A 17,177-nucleotide genomic window follows, 5' to 3' on the forward strand; every position below is an offset into this window, starting at 1 on the left:
TTTGTCCAAGATATCACTTGTTCTTCAACTTGATGAAGGTGATGATTGACACTCATCATCATTCTCACCTATGAACAAGGTGACTGACAACCACTTTGTTCTACAAAGCATCAAGGCTCTAGTGAATATCTCTTGGATTCTTTAATCGGAATCCTCGTGGTATAGGCAGGACCCGATGGCAGCATTCAAGAGAATCCGGAAGGTCTAAACCTTGTCTGTGGTATTCTGAGTAGGATTCAATGATTGAATGATTGTGCCGTGCTTCAAACTCCTGAGGGTGGGGCGTTAGTGACAGACGCCAAAAGAATCAATGGATTCTATTCCGATCTGATTGAGAACCGACATATGGATTCCGCTATGCTGTGACCAGAGCATATGCAATCGTTTCCAATGAGAGGATGGGAGGTAGCTGCTGACAACAGTGAAACCCTACACGAGCTTGCCATGGAAAGGAGTAAGAAGGATTGGATGAAGACAGTAGGAAAGCAGAGAGACGGAAGGGAAGGCATCTTCATGCGCTTATCTGAAGCTCTTACACCAATGATATACATAAGTATCTCTATCTTTATCTTTCTGTTAATTTCGTTCACCATTATACATTTGAGTTTGCCTGACTGAGATTTACAAGGTGACCATAGCTTGCTTCATACCAACAATCTCCGTGGGATCGACCCTTACTCACGTAAGGTATTACTTGGACGACCCAGTGCACTTGCTGGTTAGTTGTGTGAAGTTGTAGTGATCACAATTTCGCGCACCAAGTTTTTGGCGCCGTTGCCGGGGATTGTTCTTGTGTATGGACAACTGACGGTTCATCTTGTTGCTTAGATTAGGTATTTTTTTTCTTCAGAGTTCTTAAGAATGAATTCTAGTGTTTCAAGGTGATGTTCTTATCATCACCAAAGCTGATTGATCCTCATCAATTTAGCTCTTGAATGCAATGTCTTGCTGAAGCTTAGCTAGCTATGTCTAATTCCTTTAGACTAAAGCTTTAGACTAACATTGCATGATTCCTGGAATTCTCATTAAGAATTTTGATACCTTTATTTTCCTTTTCACTTAATTTTCGAAAAAAATACAAAAAAATCACAAAGTCATAAAAACCAAAAAGATTTTATGTTTCTTGCTTGAGTCTAGTGTCTCATCTTAAGTTTGGTGTCAATTGCATGTTTCTGTTCTTCTTGCATTTTTTGAATTTATGCATGTGTCTTAATTAATCTTCAAGTTGTTCTTGATGATTTTCTTGTTTTGATCTTTGAATTCTATTGACTTGAGTGTTTTGTTGTTTCTCGTATGCATTCTCATCTTGTTAGTGTCAGTAGTATACAAACTGCTAAGTTTGGTGTCTTGCATGCATTGTTATTTGATTTTAGTTGCATTTTGATTATTCCTTATGATTAAAAATCCAAAAATATTTTTTATTTGTGTCTTTTCAAGTCAATAATACAAGGAATTGAAGATTCAGAACATACTGCAGAGGAATTATACAGAAAAAGCTGGGCATTCAAAAATGCCCAGTGAAGAAGGCAGACTGGCGTTTAAACGCCAGCCAGGGTACCTGGTTGGGCGTTTAACGCCCAAAAGGGTAGTAGTTTGGGCGTTAAACGCCAGAATGTATACCATTCTGGGCGTTTAACGCCAGGATGGTGCTAGGGGGAAGATTTTGTTTTCAAAATCAATTTTTTTCAAGTTTTCAAAGTTTTTCAAAATCAAATCTTTTTCAAATCAAATCTTTTCAATCAAAGGCTTTCAAAATCAATTTCTTTCCTTTTTCAAAGATACTTACTAACAATTAATGATTTGATTGAACATTTTTTGCCTTTTCTGTTGAGAAAGGTTTTATGTTTGAATCATATCTTTTCTTGTTAGGCAAGTCATTAATTTTTAAAATCATATCTTTTAAAATTGTTTTCAAATCATATCTTTTAAAATTATTTTCAAATCATATCTTCTCAATCACATCTTTTTAGAACCATAACTTTTCAATCAAATCTTTTTAATCACATCTTTTTCAAAATAGTTTTCAATCAAATCTTTTTAATTCCTAATTTCAAAATCTTTTTCAAAAAAAAAAAACACTTGATTTCTTTTCTATTTTCATTTTCGAAAATTAAGTAACGTTTTTCAAAAATGTTTTCAAAATTTTTCACTTAATTTTCGAAAATCACTTCCCTCCTTCTCACATCCTTCTATTTATGGACTAACACTATTCCTTAATGCAAAATTCAAAATCCATCTTCTTTGATAAGTCCGAATTTTCTACTTCTGTCTTCTACTCTTCTTTTCCTCTGACACTTCAAGGAATCTCTATACTGTGACATAGAGGATTCCACATTTTCTTGTTCTCTTCTCTTTCATATGAGCAGGAACAAGGACAAAGGCATTCTTGTTGAAGCTGACCCTGAACCTGAAAGGACCTGACCGAATTCTTCAAAGAAGAAGACATGGCAGCCGAAAACAACAACAATGCCAACAATGCAAGGAAGGTGCTGGGTGACTTTACTGCACCTACTCCTGACTTCTATGGGAGAAGCATCTCTATCCCTGCCATTGGAGCAAACAACTTTGAGCTTAAGCCTCAATTAGTTTCTCTAATGCAACAGAATTGCAAGTTCCATGGACTTCCAATGGAAGATCCTCATCAGTTCTTAGCTGAATTCTTGCAAATCTGTGACACAGTCAAGACTAAAGGGGTAGACCCTGAGGTCTATAGACTGATGCTATTCCCTTTTGCTGTAAGAGACAGAGCTAGAATATGGTTGGACTCTCAACCTAAAGAAAGCCTGGACTCTTGGGAAAAGCTAGTCAATGCCTTCTTGGCAAAGTTCTTTCCACCTCAAAAATTGAGTAAGCTTAGAGTGGAAGTCCAAACCTTCAGACAGAAGGATGGAGAATCCCTCTATGAAGCTTGGGAAAGATACAAACAATTAATCAGAAAGTGTCCCTCTGACATGCTTTCTGAATGGAGCATCATAGGTATTTTCTATGATGGTCTCTCTGAACTGTCCAAGATGTCTTTGGATAGCTCTGCTGGAGGATCTCTTCATCTGAAGAAGACGCCTACAGAGGCTCAAGAGCTAATTGAGATGGTTGCAAATAACCAATTCATGTACACTTCTGAAAGGAATCCTGTGAACAATGGGACTAGTCAGAAGAAAGGAGTTCTTGAGATTGACACTCTGAACGCCATTTTGGCTCAGAACAAGATATTGACTCAACAAGTCAATTTGATTTCTCAAAGTCTGTTTGGAATGCAAAATGCACCAAGCAGTACTAAGGAGGCTTCATCTGAGAAAGAAGCTCATGATCCTGAGAACCCTTCAATGGAAGAGGTGAATTACCTAGGAGAACCCTATGGTAACACCTATAATTCTTCATGGAGAAATCACCCAAATCTCTCATGGAAGAATCAAGAGAGACCTCAACAAGGTTTCAATAACAATAATGGTGGAAGAAACAGGTTTAGCAATGGCAAGCCTTTTCCATCATCTTCTCAGCAACAGACAGAGAATTCTAAGCAGAACCCCTCTGACTTAGCTACCATGGTCTCTGATCTAATAAAGACCACTCAAAGTTTCATGAATGAAACAAGGTCCTCCATCAGAAATTTGGAAGGACAAGTGGGTCAGCTGAGCAAGAAAGTTACTGAACTCCCTCCTAGCACTCTCCCAAGTAATACAGAAGAAAATCCAAAAGGAGAGTGCAAAGCCATAGACATGGCCGAATATGGAGAGGAAAGAGAGGAGGAGGACGCCACTGAGGAAGACCTCAGTGGGCGTGTACCAATCTCCTCTGAGTTCCTCAATGAGGACCAATGGGAATCTGAGGCTCAAAATGAGACCATAGAGATTCCATTGGACTTACTTCTGCCATTCATGAGCTCTAATGAGTATTCTTCCTCTGAAGAGGATGAGTATGTCACTGAAGAGCAAGTTGCTAAATACCTTGGAGCAATCATGAAGCTAAATGACAAGTTATTTGGAAATGAGACTTGGGAGGATGAACCACCTTTGCTCACCAAAGAACTGGATGACTTGTCTAGGCAGAAACTGCCTCAAAAGAGGCAGGATCCTGGGAAGTTTTCTATACCTTATACCATAGGCACCATGACCTTCAAGAAGGCCTTGTGTGACTTAGGGTCAAGTGTAAACCTCATGCCCCTCTCTGTAATGGAGAAATTAGGGATCTTTGAGGTGCAAGCTGCAAGAATCTCACTAGAGATGGCAGACAACTCAAGAAAACAAGCTCATGGACTTGTAGAGAATGTTTTGGTGAAAGTTGAAGACCATTACATCCCTACTGATTTCATAGTCCTAGAGACTGGGAAGTGCATGGATGAATCCATCATCCTTGGCAGACCATTCCTAGCCACAGCAAAGGCTGTGATTGATGCTGATGGAGGTGAACTGATCATTCAAGTGAATGAAAAATCCTATGTGTTTAAGGCTCAAGGATATCCCTCTGTCACCATGGAGAGGAAGCATAAAGAGCTTCTCTCAAATCAGAGACAAGCAGAGCCCCCACAGTCAAACTCTAAGTTTGGTGTTGGGAGGCCACAACCAAACTCTAAGTTTGGTGTTGAACCCCCACATTCAAACTCTAAGTTTGGTGTTGGGAGGTTCCAACATTGCTCTGAGTATCTGTAAGGCTCAATGAGAGCCATCTGTCAAGCTACTGACATTAAAGAAGCGCTTGTTGGGAGGCAACCCAATGTTTTATAATTAACTATTTCCTTTTGTTATTTTATCTTTTTTGTAGGTTGATGATCATAAGAAGTCACAAAAACAATGAAAAAAGCAAAAACAGAATGAAAAACAAGAAGAAAAACAGCACACCCTGGAGGAAGAAGCTGCTGGCGTTTAAACGCCAGTAAGCCTAGCATTTGGGCGTTTAACGCCCAGTCTGGCACCATTCTGGGCGTTTAACGCCAGAAAGGGGCACCAGACTGGCGTTAAACGCCAGAAAAGGGCTAGAACCTGGCGTTAAACGCCAGGAATGGGCATCAGCCCGGCGTTTAACGCCAGAATTGGCTCAAAAACGTGGATTTTGATGCCATTTGGTGCAGGGATGACTTTTCCTTGACACCTAAGGATCTGTGGACCCCACAGGATCCCCATAAACCCCACCACTCTTTCTCTTCTTCTTCACCCATTCACCAATCACCTCAATACCTCTTCACCACTCACATCCATCTCCTCCATTTCTTCTTCTTCTACTCTCTTCTTTCTTCTTTTGCTCGAGGACGAGCAAACCTTTTAAGTTTGGTGTGGTAAAAGCATTGCTTTTTGTTTTTCCATAACCATTTATGGCACCCAAAGCCGGTTCAACTGAGAAGGCATGACCTCAAGCCCATCACTAAGAAGAAGATGGAGCAAACAAGAGACCCCTCTCATCAAGAAATCCCTGAGATACCTCAAGGGATGCACTTTCCTCCACAAGACTACTGGGAGCAAATTAACACCTCTCTAGGAAAATTAAGTTCCAACATGGGACAACTAAGGGTGGAGCACCAAGAACATGCCATCCTCCTCCATGAAATTGGAGAAGATCAAAGGATCATGAGAAAGGAGCAACAAAGACAAGGAAGAGACATTGAGGAGCTCAAGCACTCCATAGGATCTTCAAGAGAAAGAAAGAGCCGCCATCACTAAGGTGGACCCGTTCTTTAATCTCCTTGTTCTTTATTTTTCTGTTTTTCGAAAATTTATGCTTATGTTTATCCATGTTTGTGTCTTATGATCATTAGTGTCTTAGTGTCTATGCCTTAAAGCTATGAATATGAATCCATCACCTTTCTTAAATGAAAACTGTTTTTATCACAAAAGAACAAGAAGTACAGGATTTCAAATTCATCTTTAAAACTAGCTTAATTAGTTTGATGTGGTGGCAATACTTTTGTTCTCTGAATGTATGCTTGAACAGTGCATATGTCTTTTGAATTTGTGGTTCATGAATGTTAAAATTGTTGGCTCTTGAAAGAATGATGAAAAAGGAGACATGTTACTGAGGATCTGAAAAATCATAAAAATGATTCTTGAAGCAAGAAAAAGCAGTGAATACAAAAAAAAAAAAAAAAAAAGAGAAGCAGAAAAACGAAAAAAAAAGGGGGAGAAAGAGAAAAAGAAAGAAAAAGAAAGAAATAAAGTTGTGATCCAAGGCAATAAGAGTGTGCTTAAGAACCCTGGACACCTCTAATTGGGGACTTTAGCAAAGCTGAGTCACAATCTGAAAAGGTTCACCCAATTATGTGTCTGTGGCATGTATGTATCCGGTGGTAATACTGGAAGACAGAGTGCTTTGGGCCACAGCCAAGACTCAATAAGTAGCTGTGTTCAAGAATCATCATACTTAACTAAGAGAATCAATAACACTATCTGGATTCTGAGTTCCTAAAGAAGCCAATCATTCTGAATTTCAAAGGATAAAGTGAGATGCCAAAACTGTTCGGAGGCAAAAAGCTACTAGTCCCGCTCATCTAATTTGGAGCTTAGTTTCATTGATAATTTGGAGTCTATAGTATATTCTCTTCTTTTTATCTTATTTGATTTTCAGTTGCTTGGGGACAAGCAACAATTTAAGTTTGGTGTTGTGATGAGCGGATAATTTGTACGCTTTTTGGCATTATTTTTAGTATGTTTTTGGTAGTTTTAGTTTAGTTTTTATTATATTTTTATTAGTTTTTAGTTAAAATTCACTTTTCTGGACTTTACTATGAGTTTGTGTGTTTTTCTGTGATTTCAGGTATTTTCTGGCTGAAATTGAGGGATCTGAGCAAAAATCTGATCCAGAGACTCAAAAGGACTGCAGATGCTGTTGGATTCTGACCTCCCTGCACTCGAAGTGGATTTTCTGGAGCTACAGAAGCCCAATTGGCGCGCTCTCAACGGCGTTGGAAAGTAGACATCCTGGGCTTTCCAGCAATATATGATAGTCCATACTTTGCCCAAGATTTGATGGCCCAAACCGGCGTTCAAAGTCACCCTCAGAATTCCGAGCGTTAAACGCCCAAACTGGCACAAGAATGGGAGTTAAACGCCCAAACTGGCACCAAAACGGGAGTTAAACGCCAAGAAGAGTCTCTACACGAAAAATGCTTCATTGCTCAGCCCAAGCACACACCAAGTGGGCCCGGAAGTGGATTTTTATGTCATTTACTCATCTCTGTACACCCTAGGCTACTAGTTTTCTATATATAGGACCTTTTACTATTGTATTTATCATCTTGGTAGCTATCTTCTAATTTTATGCTATCTTAGATCATTGGGAGGCTGGCCTCACGGCCATGCCTAGACCTTGTTCTTATGTATTTTCAACGGTAGAGTTTCTACACACCATAGATTAAGGTGTGGAGCTCTGCTGTACCTCGAGTATTAATGCAATTACTATTGTTCTTCTATTCAATTCCGCTTGTTCTTTGTCCAAGATATCACTTGTTCTTCAACTTGATGAAGGTGATGATTGACACTCATCATCATTCTCACCTATGAACAAGGTGACTGACAACCACTTTGTTCTACAAAGCATCAAGGCTCTAGTGAATATCTCTTGGATTCTTTAATCGGAATCCTCGTGGTATAGGCAGGACCCGATGGCAGCATTCAAGAGAATCCGGAAGGTCTAAACCTTGTCTGTGGTATTCTGAGTAGGATTCAATGATTGAATGACTGTGCCGTGCTTCAAACTCCTGAGGGTGGGGCGTTAGTGACAGACGCCAAAAGAATCAATGGATTCTATTCCGATCTGATTGAGAACCGACATATGGATTCCGCTATGCTGTGACCAGAGCATATGCAATCGTTTCCAATGAGAGGATGTGAGGTAGCTGCTGACAACAGTGAAACCCTACACGAGCTTGCCATGGAAAGGAGTAAGAAGGATTGGATGAAGACAGTAGGAAAGCAGAGAGACGGAAGGGAAGGCATCTTCATGCGCTTATCTGAAGCTCTTACACCAATGATATACATAAGTATCTCTATCTTTATCTTTCTGTTAATTTCGTTCACCATTATACATTTGAGTTTGCCTGACTGAGATTTACAAGGTGACCATAGCTTGCTTCATACCAACAATCTCCGTGGGATCGACCCTTACTCACGTAAGGTATTACTTGGACGACCCAGTGCACTTGCTGGTTAGTTGTGTGAAGTTGTAGTGATCACAATTTCGCGCACCAATATTCTCGTATTAATTCTCTGTTTTTATTTTGCACCTTCCAAGTGTTTGACAAAATGTTTGGGAGGCTCTCAAATTAGACTTTTATGTTCTTGGCTTGGGATAGTAACTTAGGAACTCTTGAGTTACTAATGTCCAAGAAATTGATGATTGGGAGCCATTAAATCTAGTTCTCACTAATTGAATTGTTGGAGAGCTAGGACTTATGGACTTGGATTGATATAGCTCATTTAACTTTCTTTTACTACTAGTTAGAGGATGACTTAATGGGATTGATCCTTGCCAATTCTCATGTTGTGGTTAGTGATAAGGATAGAGATCATTGACCACCAAACCCTGCCAAGAGCTTTTCTAGTCATTCAATTTTCCTTTGCAATTTACTTTTCTTGTTTCCTTATTCAAAAACCCCAAAATACACCTTTTCATAACCAATTATAAGAACACTTCCCTGCAATTTCTTGAGAGATGACCCGAGGTTTGAATATTTCGGTTATTAGTTTTATTAGGGGTTTGTTACTTGTGACAACCAAAACTTTTGTATGAAAGGATTCTTTGTTGGTTTAGAAACTATACTAGCAGCGAGCTTTCAATTGTGAAATTCTAGACCACACAAGAATCTATTCGTCAGCAATCCCCAGATATAACAAAAGAGGAAATCCTCGATCCCATTTGTCCACCATTACAAAAGAGAGGGAATCTGCAACCTCAACTTATTTATCGTTAGAGCAGGACAAAACCACCGTCCTGATCGTGGGCTAGACAAACTACCATCCTCACAACCTCAATAACGCAAGCGGGACAAAACCCACGTCCTTGCCAATCCGATCATCATATCACATTTACAATCATAATCACAATTTCAACCAATATTAGAAGATATAACTCATCACAACCCCATTCATTTATTAAAGTAGTCAACTTCATCAAGTCGTGAGCGGGACTGTGCCACCATTCTCATCGTGGGCGGGACGAACCACCATCCGATTTCATTTTACATGTTTTCTAGGGGAGTATACAAATTTAAATCCTTTAATTTTATCCCCGATAAAATCAAGGTCAAAATATGATTTTTAGAGTTTATATAGAGGTTACAGGGGGTTATAAGCTCGCCGAAAAAGGCTTAACAGTTCAAAAATATTATTTTTGGAAAATCAACACAATCGTGTGTACGCGGGCTATAGAACCTGACTCGGTTCCTTGTGGGTGCGTGAATGATGTGTACACATGCATCGTGCATATGCGTAAAAGTGCAATGATGTGTACGCAGAGAACCTGGTTCGGCCATTAACTCTGCAGAATCTGCATTATTTAGTTTTAACCACCAATTTTCAAATACGCATAACTTTTTCTACAAAAATTGCTTTCCCTCTGTTCTTTGATGATCTTAAAGTAGGCATTTCTAGTTTGAATTCAAGATAAATTTCATTCATTTCTAGGTTTCGAGAACCAAGTTATGGGCCATCAAAGTTGACCAAAATTACCAATTTATAAAAATTTTCTGCATCATTCAAAATTACCATTTCTTCAAATCCTCTTCTTTTGAAACCAATATCAATCAAGTCCCATCCATCATTTACACCCCAACAATGCATTGAACACTAAATTTTTATCCAAATCCTCATTTAACTTTCTCTCACCCAAACTTACACAATTTTTCAAACAAGCAACAATTAATCATCTCAAATTCACTTTTACATATCATTTACAAGAATTTCAATCTCAACCAATATATCATAACATATCAGTACTTAACTCGTAACTCATATAACTCAATCAATCTTTCCAAATTCAATTTCACCTTTTCATTAAAAGTAAGGAATTAAAAGAATAATGAGAAAAGAAAAGAAAAGAAAAAATATATTAGTTAAAAGAACTTCTGCCACAGGAGAGCAGAGAGTCAAAAGATTAAAAGAATCTAAATAACCTTTGCCACAGGAGGGCAGAGAATAGAAAAGAAAAGAAAGAAAGAATGAAAAGAAAAGCAGAGATGATTATTTACCTGCTAAAAACGAACAGAGATATGGTGGTGAGTCCACCGAGATTTGCTTTCCAGAGATACATTGGCCAATCCGGGGGATGGTCGCACCTGTAAGACAGATGTTTCTTACAGAGTTTATCGTTACATACATTGACTAGAGAGAGCCTCACCTGTAAGACAAAGGTTGCTTACAGAGGTTATGTTTGCATACATCGGCTCAGGAGAGTTTCACCTGTAAGACAGAGGATGCTTACATAGGTTATGACACTGGAAACCAAACTCAGACAAAGGTTTCTGAGTTGCGTCGGAAGCGGGTCGAAACCGATAGATGAGCTCATTACCTGCACTAGGGATAAACATGCATCATACTTGTTTGCGCATATTTGTTTGTGAATGTAATTTTTTGTGATTGTGGGTATGCTAAATGACTGTTTGAATTCTGTGTTCTTTAATTGTTGAATTAGATGGTACCTTGTTGACTGTTATTGTTGACCAAGTATATATAGTATGAACTTAACTCCTAATCCCGACCCTATTAAGAAATACCTAGTTCTTATCCCCTATCTCCACCCCTTTCAACTACAGGTGTGAAGGCGCTTATTGCGAAGCTGCAGGAGCATAGAGAAATATGTTTACAAGTTGAGTTGTTAGAATTTATTTTTTCCTCGCCTTGTTAGTTAGAGTTTTATTCAGAGGGGTTAATTCTGTAAATGCTTTTGTATATAACACTATAACGTATTATTAGTATGAAGTATGTGAAAGTGTGTTATTTTTACTTGTTGAAAAAGTTATAATTTTAGTAAAACCATCGATAGACTTACGCGTAAAAGCTCAATATTAAATTAATAATAAAAAAATTAGGTTAGTAACGTCTTACTCTTCATACGATTATGAAGTGATAAAAGTAAGGGTGATTGAGTCCTAACCGTTTTATGTTAATTAATTGCTATAACCTATTGGATAGCTCATGGAAATGACAACCTGACAACTTGAGTTCCATTATTATTACTTTATTAGCTAGTGTATTTAATTCACTGTTATTTATTGTGTATAGAAATAATACTAAATATAAAATTATTCAATATACTATATGATATCTATGTCATACTTTGTTCACAAATTGCTATAAACTCGTACACAAAAACTACGACTCACATAACAAACTAAATCGAGGTAATGGTAAAATCACAAAACTAATATGGTAAAAAAGATAGAATCTACCAAAAATATCGACAGAGTTCGAGTCAAGCATAACGGGTTTTTACTCTTTATAAGAAGGGAGAAACAACGTGAAAGGGATAACTTAAAAAAAATCATATATTCACACTTTTTTATTTATTAGTTTTCTTGCAATTCACTTCTTCATTAAGATTACTCCACTAACTTAAGCATTGGAATACTTTTTGCAGGTCTCCTCATTCAATGTGTTCTACTTGAAGCCGACAAATAATTATTCTGACGGATCAACCCGCTACTTTGAGTAGGTGCTATAACTCGGTAGAATCTTTGCGAACAAAACATTTGGCATCCACCGTGGACCGATAGACTAACCCCACCATATTTGTTTCCTTTGATTGTGCATTCTTTTGACGTGGACTTTGATTATGGTCGACAACGGGATCCCACAGCTATCACAATCTGAGTTGTTGGCGCAAAGTGCTGAGCTCCAAGCAGAGGTTTAGAGGATGGCTGAACTATTAACTTAGCAACAAAACGAGAAACATGACAAAGGTGGTCCCAAGTATGCAAGCTCGAATGACGAGCACGTATTGGAAAACCACACGGAGGGGATGATGCCTCCGAAGGGAAAAAAGATAATATCCAATCCTTTCTTAGAAGACATTATGAAATTTCATATGCCAAAAAACTTTACACTGCTTATCATTGATAAGTCTATATTTTACGATGATTTTTGGGTTGAAAAGAGTGAATTTTATCAACTTATCTTGCACTTATTCATTGAAATTACATCATTTGGTAAATTTCCTCCTAATTGTGCTTAATTGTTAAAAGCATGCTTTTTATGCTTTAAATTGTCAAATTTAATTCACTTTTGTTCTATTTGATGCCTTTTGATATGGATTTTATCATAATTCGCAAACTACCGGCAAGTGCACTGGATCGTATCAAGTAATACCACAGTGAGTGGATTATCATTCCCACGAGGATCAATGAATTAAGCAAACAATGATTAATTGATTATTCTAGTTAGACAATTCATATTTGTATGATGATTATTCAAAGAGCATAGCATTAAAGTAAATAACTGGAATGTAAATGACTGACAATAAATGACAAGAATAAAAATAATTGGGAGGTAAATCAACTAGAAGTAAATGACATGAATGTAAATAGATAGGAATAGAAATGAATTAACAATAAAGCTCATAAAGGAATCAAAGATAAGATAAGATAAAATGTTGAGGATGAAAAATGTTAGTTCTTCCAGAATGATAAATCTCAACTTTATCTCAATCATGCAATTATAGATCTCTAGAAAATCATAAGTGATTGAATTTTAATTCCTTGGTAAATAAACCTCTCTTGACTTAATCAATTGCTCATTAGAAGAGATGAAGTACATTTCCTGATTTCTAGGCCACATAATCCTTAAGATCTAAATTTAGTTGATTCACTGTCACATATCAAATCTAAATTGAAAACCATAAGTATTGAGAGAGAGAGAGAGAGGATCTTCAAGCTCAATTCTTATGATTCAATTTCCAATTGATCATGAAATTTAACCCATATTCAAACCATTTTTCAATGGATTTGAATTATTAAAATGAAGAACGAAAATTCTATTTTAGGAACAATAATACAAAAATCTAAGATAGAGAATCAACAAATTCATTCTATTAGAAATTAACAGAGCTCTTCTCCCTCAACAATGGAAATTAGTGCCTTATTGCAAAGCAAAAAAAAAAAGAAAAGAAATGTGAAGAAGAAGAGAAGTTTAGAATGGGGTGTGGAGTTTTCCCCCTCTGATGGTGTTCTCGTACTGCTCTTTTCAATCCCTATTTATAACCTATTACAAATACAAATTCAAATTCAATTCAAATTACATATAATTCATAACTAAATTGAGCTTGATTTATTGGTCCTGATTCACTCTTTGGAAGCTTGGAGAATGGATGAATGGATGAAATTGGAGCCTGGGAGTTGGGCTAATTGTTAGTCATTGTACAACATGCAAACCACGTTGGACGGCAAGCTTTCCTTGCTTCAATTTAATCCAATGTTCCCTCTGTTTGACTTTTCCGTGACACGCCAAATGACGACCATGGGACATCTACTTCTATGCTCCAATTTTGGCCTAAAATAACTCTTTATTTTGCCTTAGCCGTTAGACGCCACGAAACTGGCGTGGACGCGAACTGGGTATCATGCATATGAATGGATCATGCATACGCATGATCCCCTTATGACACTAGTGCGTATGCATGAGGGATGCGTATGCACAACCCCATTTTCATAGAAAAAACGTGTGTATGCATAACCTCCTTTTTTTCTACCATCATGCATACGCATGAGGGATGCGTACGCATGATTTCCTTTTTGCCATTGGACGCCAAATAAATGAGTGGCGTTGGACGCCAAATGAATCCAAAGTCTCAAATTTGATGAATTTGAGCTTCAAAGTGTGTCCTAAGGATTCAGGATGTGTTCTAAGCTTCCTCCTTTGTTCTTTTGATCCTTGTTTTGTCCATCTCATCCTTTGTTCTTGACTAGCATCTTTCAAAATGTCTTACACTCATGAAAGCACAAAGCAACTCTAAGAAGAATTGATCAAAGCACCAAAAAAGTCTTAATTAAAGCAAAAAAATCTCTAACTTTATTCAAGGAAAGAAACTCCAGTAAACATTGTTAAAAAGCATCAAAATCTAATGAAAAATAATATATCACTACCTTTATTTAAAGAAATAATAATTAAAAATAACTTAAGATGCTCTTGCATCACCTTGATATGTTTGTTTGAGTGATTTAAGGTTTTAGAGGGAAGAATGGCTTGGAAAGATGGAGGAAAAGCATGCAAAAGTTGAGAATTCATGAAAAAATGCAGTTGTGTGTATGCATGGGTCATGCGTACACATTTCTTCCAATTTGTGCGTACATATCACGCATGCGTACGCATGACTCCAGCATATGACTCACTTAAAAGAACACGTGGCTCATGATTTCAAGCCCATTTTGGACTCAATCCAACTCATTTCTGAAGCATGGATCAGTGGGAGATCAACCAAGTAGTATAGTAGTAGTGTAGTATCATGTTTTAGGCAAAATTGTGGAGAGAAAAGCTACAACTTCTCTCTAGAATTCTAGGTTTCTTAATTTAATTTCTCTCTAGTTTTAGGTTATAATCTTATTTTAGTTTAGTTTTTTTATATTTTCTTGTTCTAGTATCTTAATTTGTCTAGTTTCTCTTGTTAATTTCTCTATTTTGCTACTTTTTAGTTTATGAAAAATTATTGAATTCTAATTTTTTATTTAATACAATTTGATATTTCTATGCTTAATTGATGCTTACTTGAGTTGTTATTATTATTTTCTTGTATTTGGTAATCATATATTTTATTAATTCTTGCAATTTATGATGTTTTACTTTTATCCCTTCCAAGTGTTTAACAAAATGCTTCTTTTAGTTCCAGAGTAGATTTTTTTATTCTTGGCTTGGGATTGAGGACTTAGGTGACCTTGAGTCATTGATGTCTGATATTGATTAGTGATTTAGGATTGTTAGTTGATTTTGTTTCCACTAATGCTATCCTTTCACTAAGCCTAATTAATGAGTTACTTAGGATTTGTGGATTAAGATCAATTATGCCTACTTGACTTCTCCCGATGTTTAGGGGTTGACTAAGTAGAATTAACTCTTCATAATTGCCATGTTTGTAGTTAATGACAAGGATAGTAATCTTTGACTCTTAACACTTGTCAAGATGATTTTTGTATTTGAATTTTCTTTCCTTTTCCTTAATTACTTTTAGTTTGGTTTATTGCATGCTTCTTTAGTTTCCTGCTATTTAAATTCCTGCTTATTGCGATCAACCCCCTGATCTCTCATAGCCAATGATACGCACACCCGATTAGAGTTTCGTGGGTGAACGATCCGGGATTTAAAACTCCCAGTTAATTGATTTGTAACTTGTGACAATATATTAAATTTTGATAGGGTTATCTAACGGTTTAGGACTATACTTATAACGAATTTGAGTTTTAACTTGTGAAAATTCTAAATTGGTATTTAACCCTCATCAACCACCCATAATCCCTATGAAGGGCTTCGGGATCCTCACATTCGTGTTACTAACTTCTAGTCAATGATGTTTTTCAATGGTGCCTTTGACTCTATACTCTGTCGATCTTTTTCAACATTTTTAAATGGTGTTGCTTTAGTTTGGTTTTTTAAGTTGCCTGTAGAATCCATTTCAAATTTTGAAAATTTGGAGGACGACTTCACTAACCACTTTTCTTAAAAAATATACATACATGGGTCAGACTATCTTAACACCATTAAGCAAGGACAATACGAAAGCCTCAAGGACTATATGATACGATTCGCCATGGCGACCATGGAGATTCCAGAGCTTAGCCCAGACATCTACTTACACACGATCAAAAGCGTTCTTTGCCCTGGAAAATTCAAAGAAACAATGGTAGTAGCAAAGCCGAAGATGTTGGCCGAGTTTCGAGAAAAGGCTGCAGGACATATGGAGATTGAGAAGTTCTGCGAAGCTCGGAGGATAGAAAAACAACAACCTCGCCAAGAGGAAAAAAAAACCCAGGCCACAAAACAACAAAGATGTCAAAAATTCATTTAAGCTAACCCCCAAGTTTAATACTTACGCCCGATTCAACACCAAGCGAGAGGACATCATAAAAGAAATCCTCCATGCTAAAATCATTAAACCCCCAAGCAGAGCAGGAACCTATCAAGATCAGAGATTCATGGACAAAGGAAAATACTGTGCGTTTCACCAAAAATTCAGCCATACAACAGATGAATGCATAGTGGCAAAGATCTCTTGAAAGTCTAGCTCAACAAGGCCTCCTAGACAAATATGTAAATAGATGAGTACATAAAGAGGGAAACTTCACCTAAGAAGCTAACACTCGAACTCCAATGGAGAAGGACAAAGGTGAATGGACGAATTCTAACCAACACAGGGGATCATTAATTGAATTTCAGGAGGATTTGCTGGACCTGGAAACACATGCTTAGCTCGAAAGCAAAGCTACCGAGCTATGCTAGAAATAGAAGAAACAACATATCCATCAACATTAAATACAGCCGCGACAATTATCACTTTAACACAGTTTGATTTTCTTTCATAAAGTTGAAACCTTGATGACTTGGTAGTAATCTCCATCCAAACTGACGATTTATTGGTAAGAAAGGTCTTCTTTGACCCAGGTAGTAGTGTTGATGTCTTATTTTACTCCACTTTCTAGAAAATAAAACTATGTGACAAAGCTATACAACCCTCCTCTGAGAAACTGGTTGGGTTCTCCAGAGAAAGAGTTCCAATACTTGGTTACATCTGGTTAAAAACTACGATAGGGGAAAGTCCCCAATAAAAAACTATTGATATTCAATACCTAGTAGTGGATTGTCCTAGTCCATATAACATCATTCTTGGTAGACCATCCTTAAATTCATTTGGATCAATATTATCCACTTTACATTTGTGTGTTAAGTTTCATGTGCAGGAAGACTTGATTGCAATAGTGCACGCCGACCATAAAGAAGTGCAGGAATGCTATAACGCAAGCATGAAATAAAGTCCTACTGAAGTGGTGCCACCAACACACATGCAAGCTGTATTCAACTCAAAAGAGTTACCACAGCATATACTAACATGATCCTCGAGTAGATTTCTGAGAAAGACCTCTACCAATGGACGACCTCGAGAAGGTAACCCTAACTGAAGATACAAAATGTTTTACATATATGGGATATGAACTTTTAGGTGAAGAACAATCTCAGCTAATATCTTTATTGCAAGACAATGCCAACCTATTTGCA

General features: G+C 37.2%; 1 non-coding gene across 1 annotated transcript; it reads right to left on the reverse strand.

Moving 5' to 3' along the window:
- Positions 1-2,849: 2,849 nt before the first annotated feature.
- On the reverse strand, positions 2,850-2,957 carry LOC130952976 (small nucleolar RNA R71). The gene has a single exon (XR_009075154.1). It is a non-coding gene; the product is annotated as a small nucleolar RNA R71 (small nucleolar RNA).
- Between the last annotated feature and the right edge of the window lie 14,220 nt (positions 2,958-17,177).

The sequence above is a fragment of the Arachis stenosperma genome, chromosome 1 (assembly GCF_014773155.1).
Source record: "Arachis stenosperma cultivar V10309 chromosome 1, arast.V10309.gnm1.PFL2, whole genome shotgun sequence".
Lineage (NCBI taxonomy): Eukaryota > Viridiplantae > Streptophyta > Magnoliopsida > Fabales > Fabaceae > Arachis > Arachis stenosperma.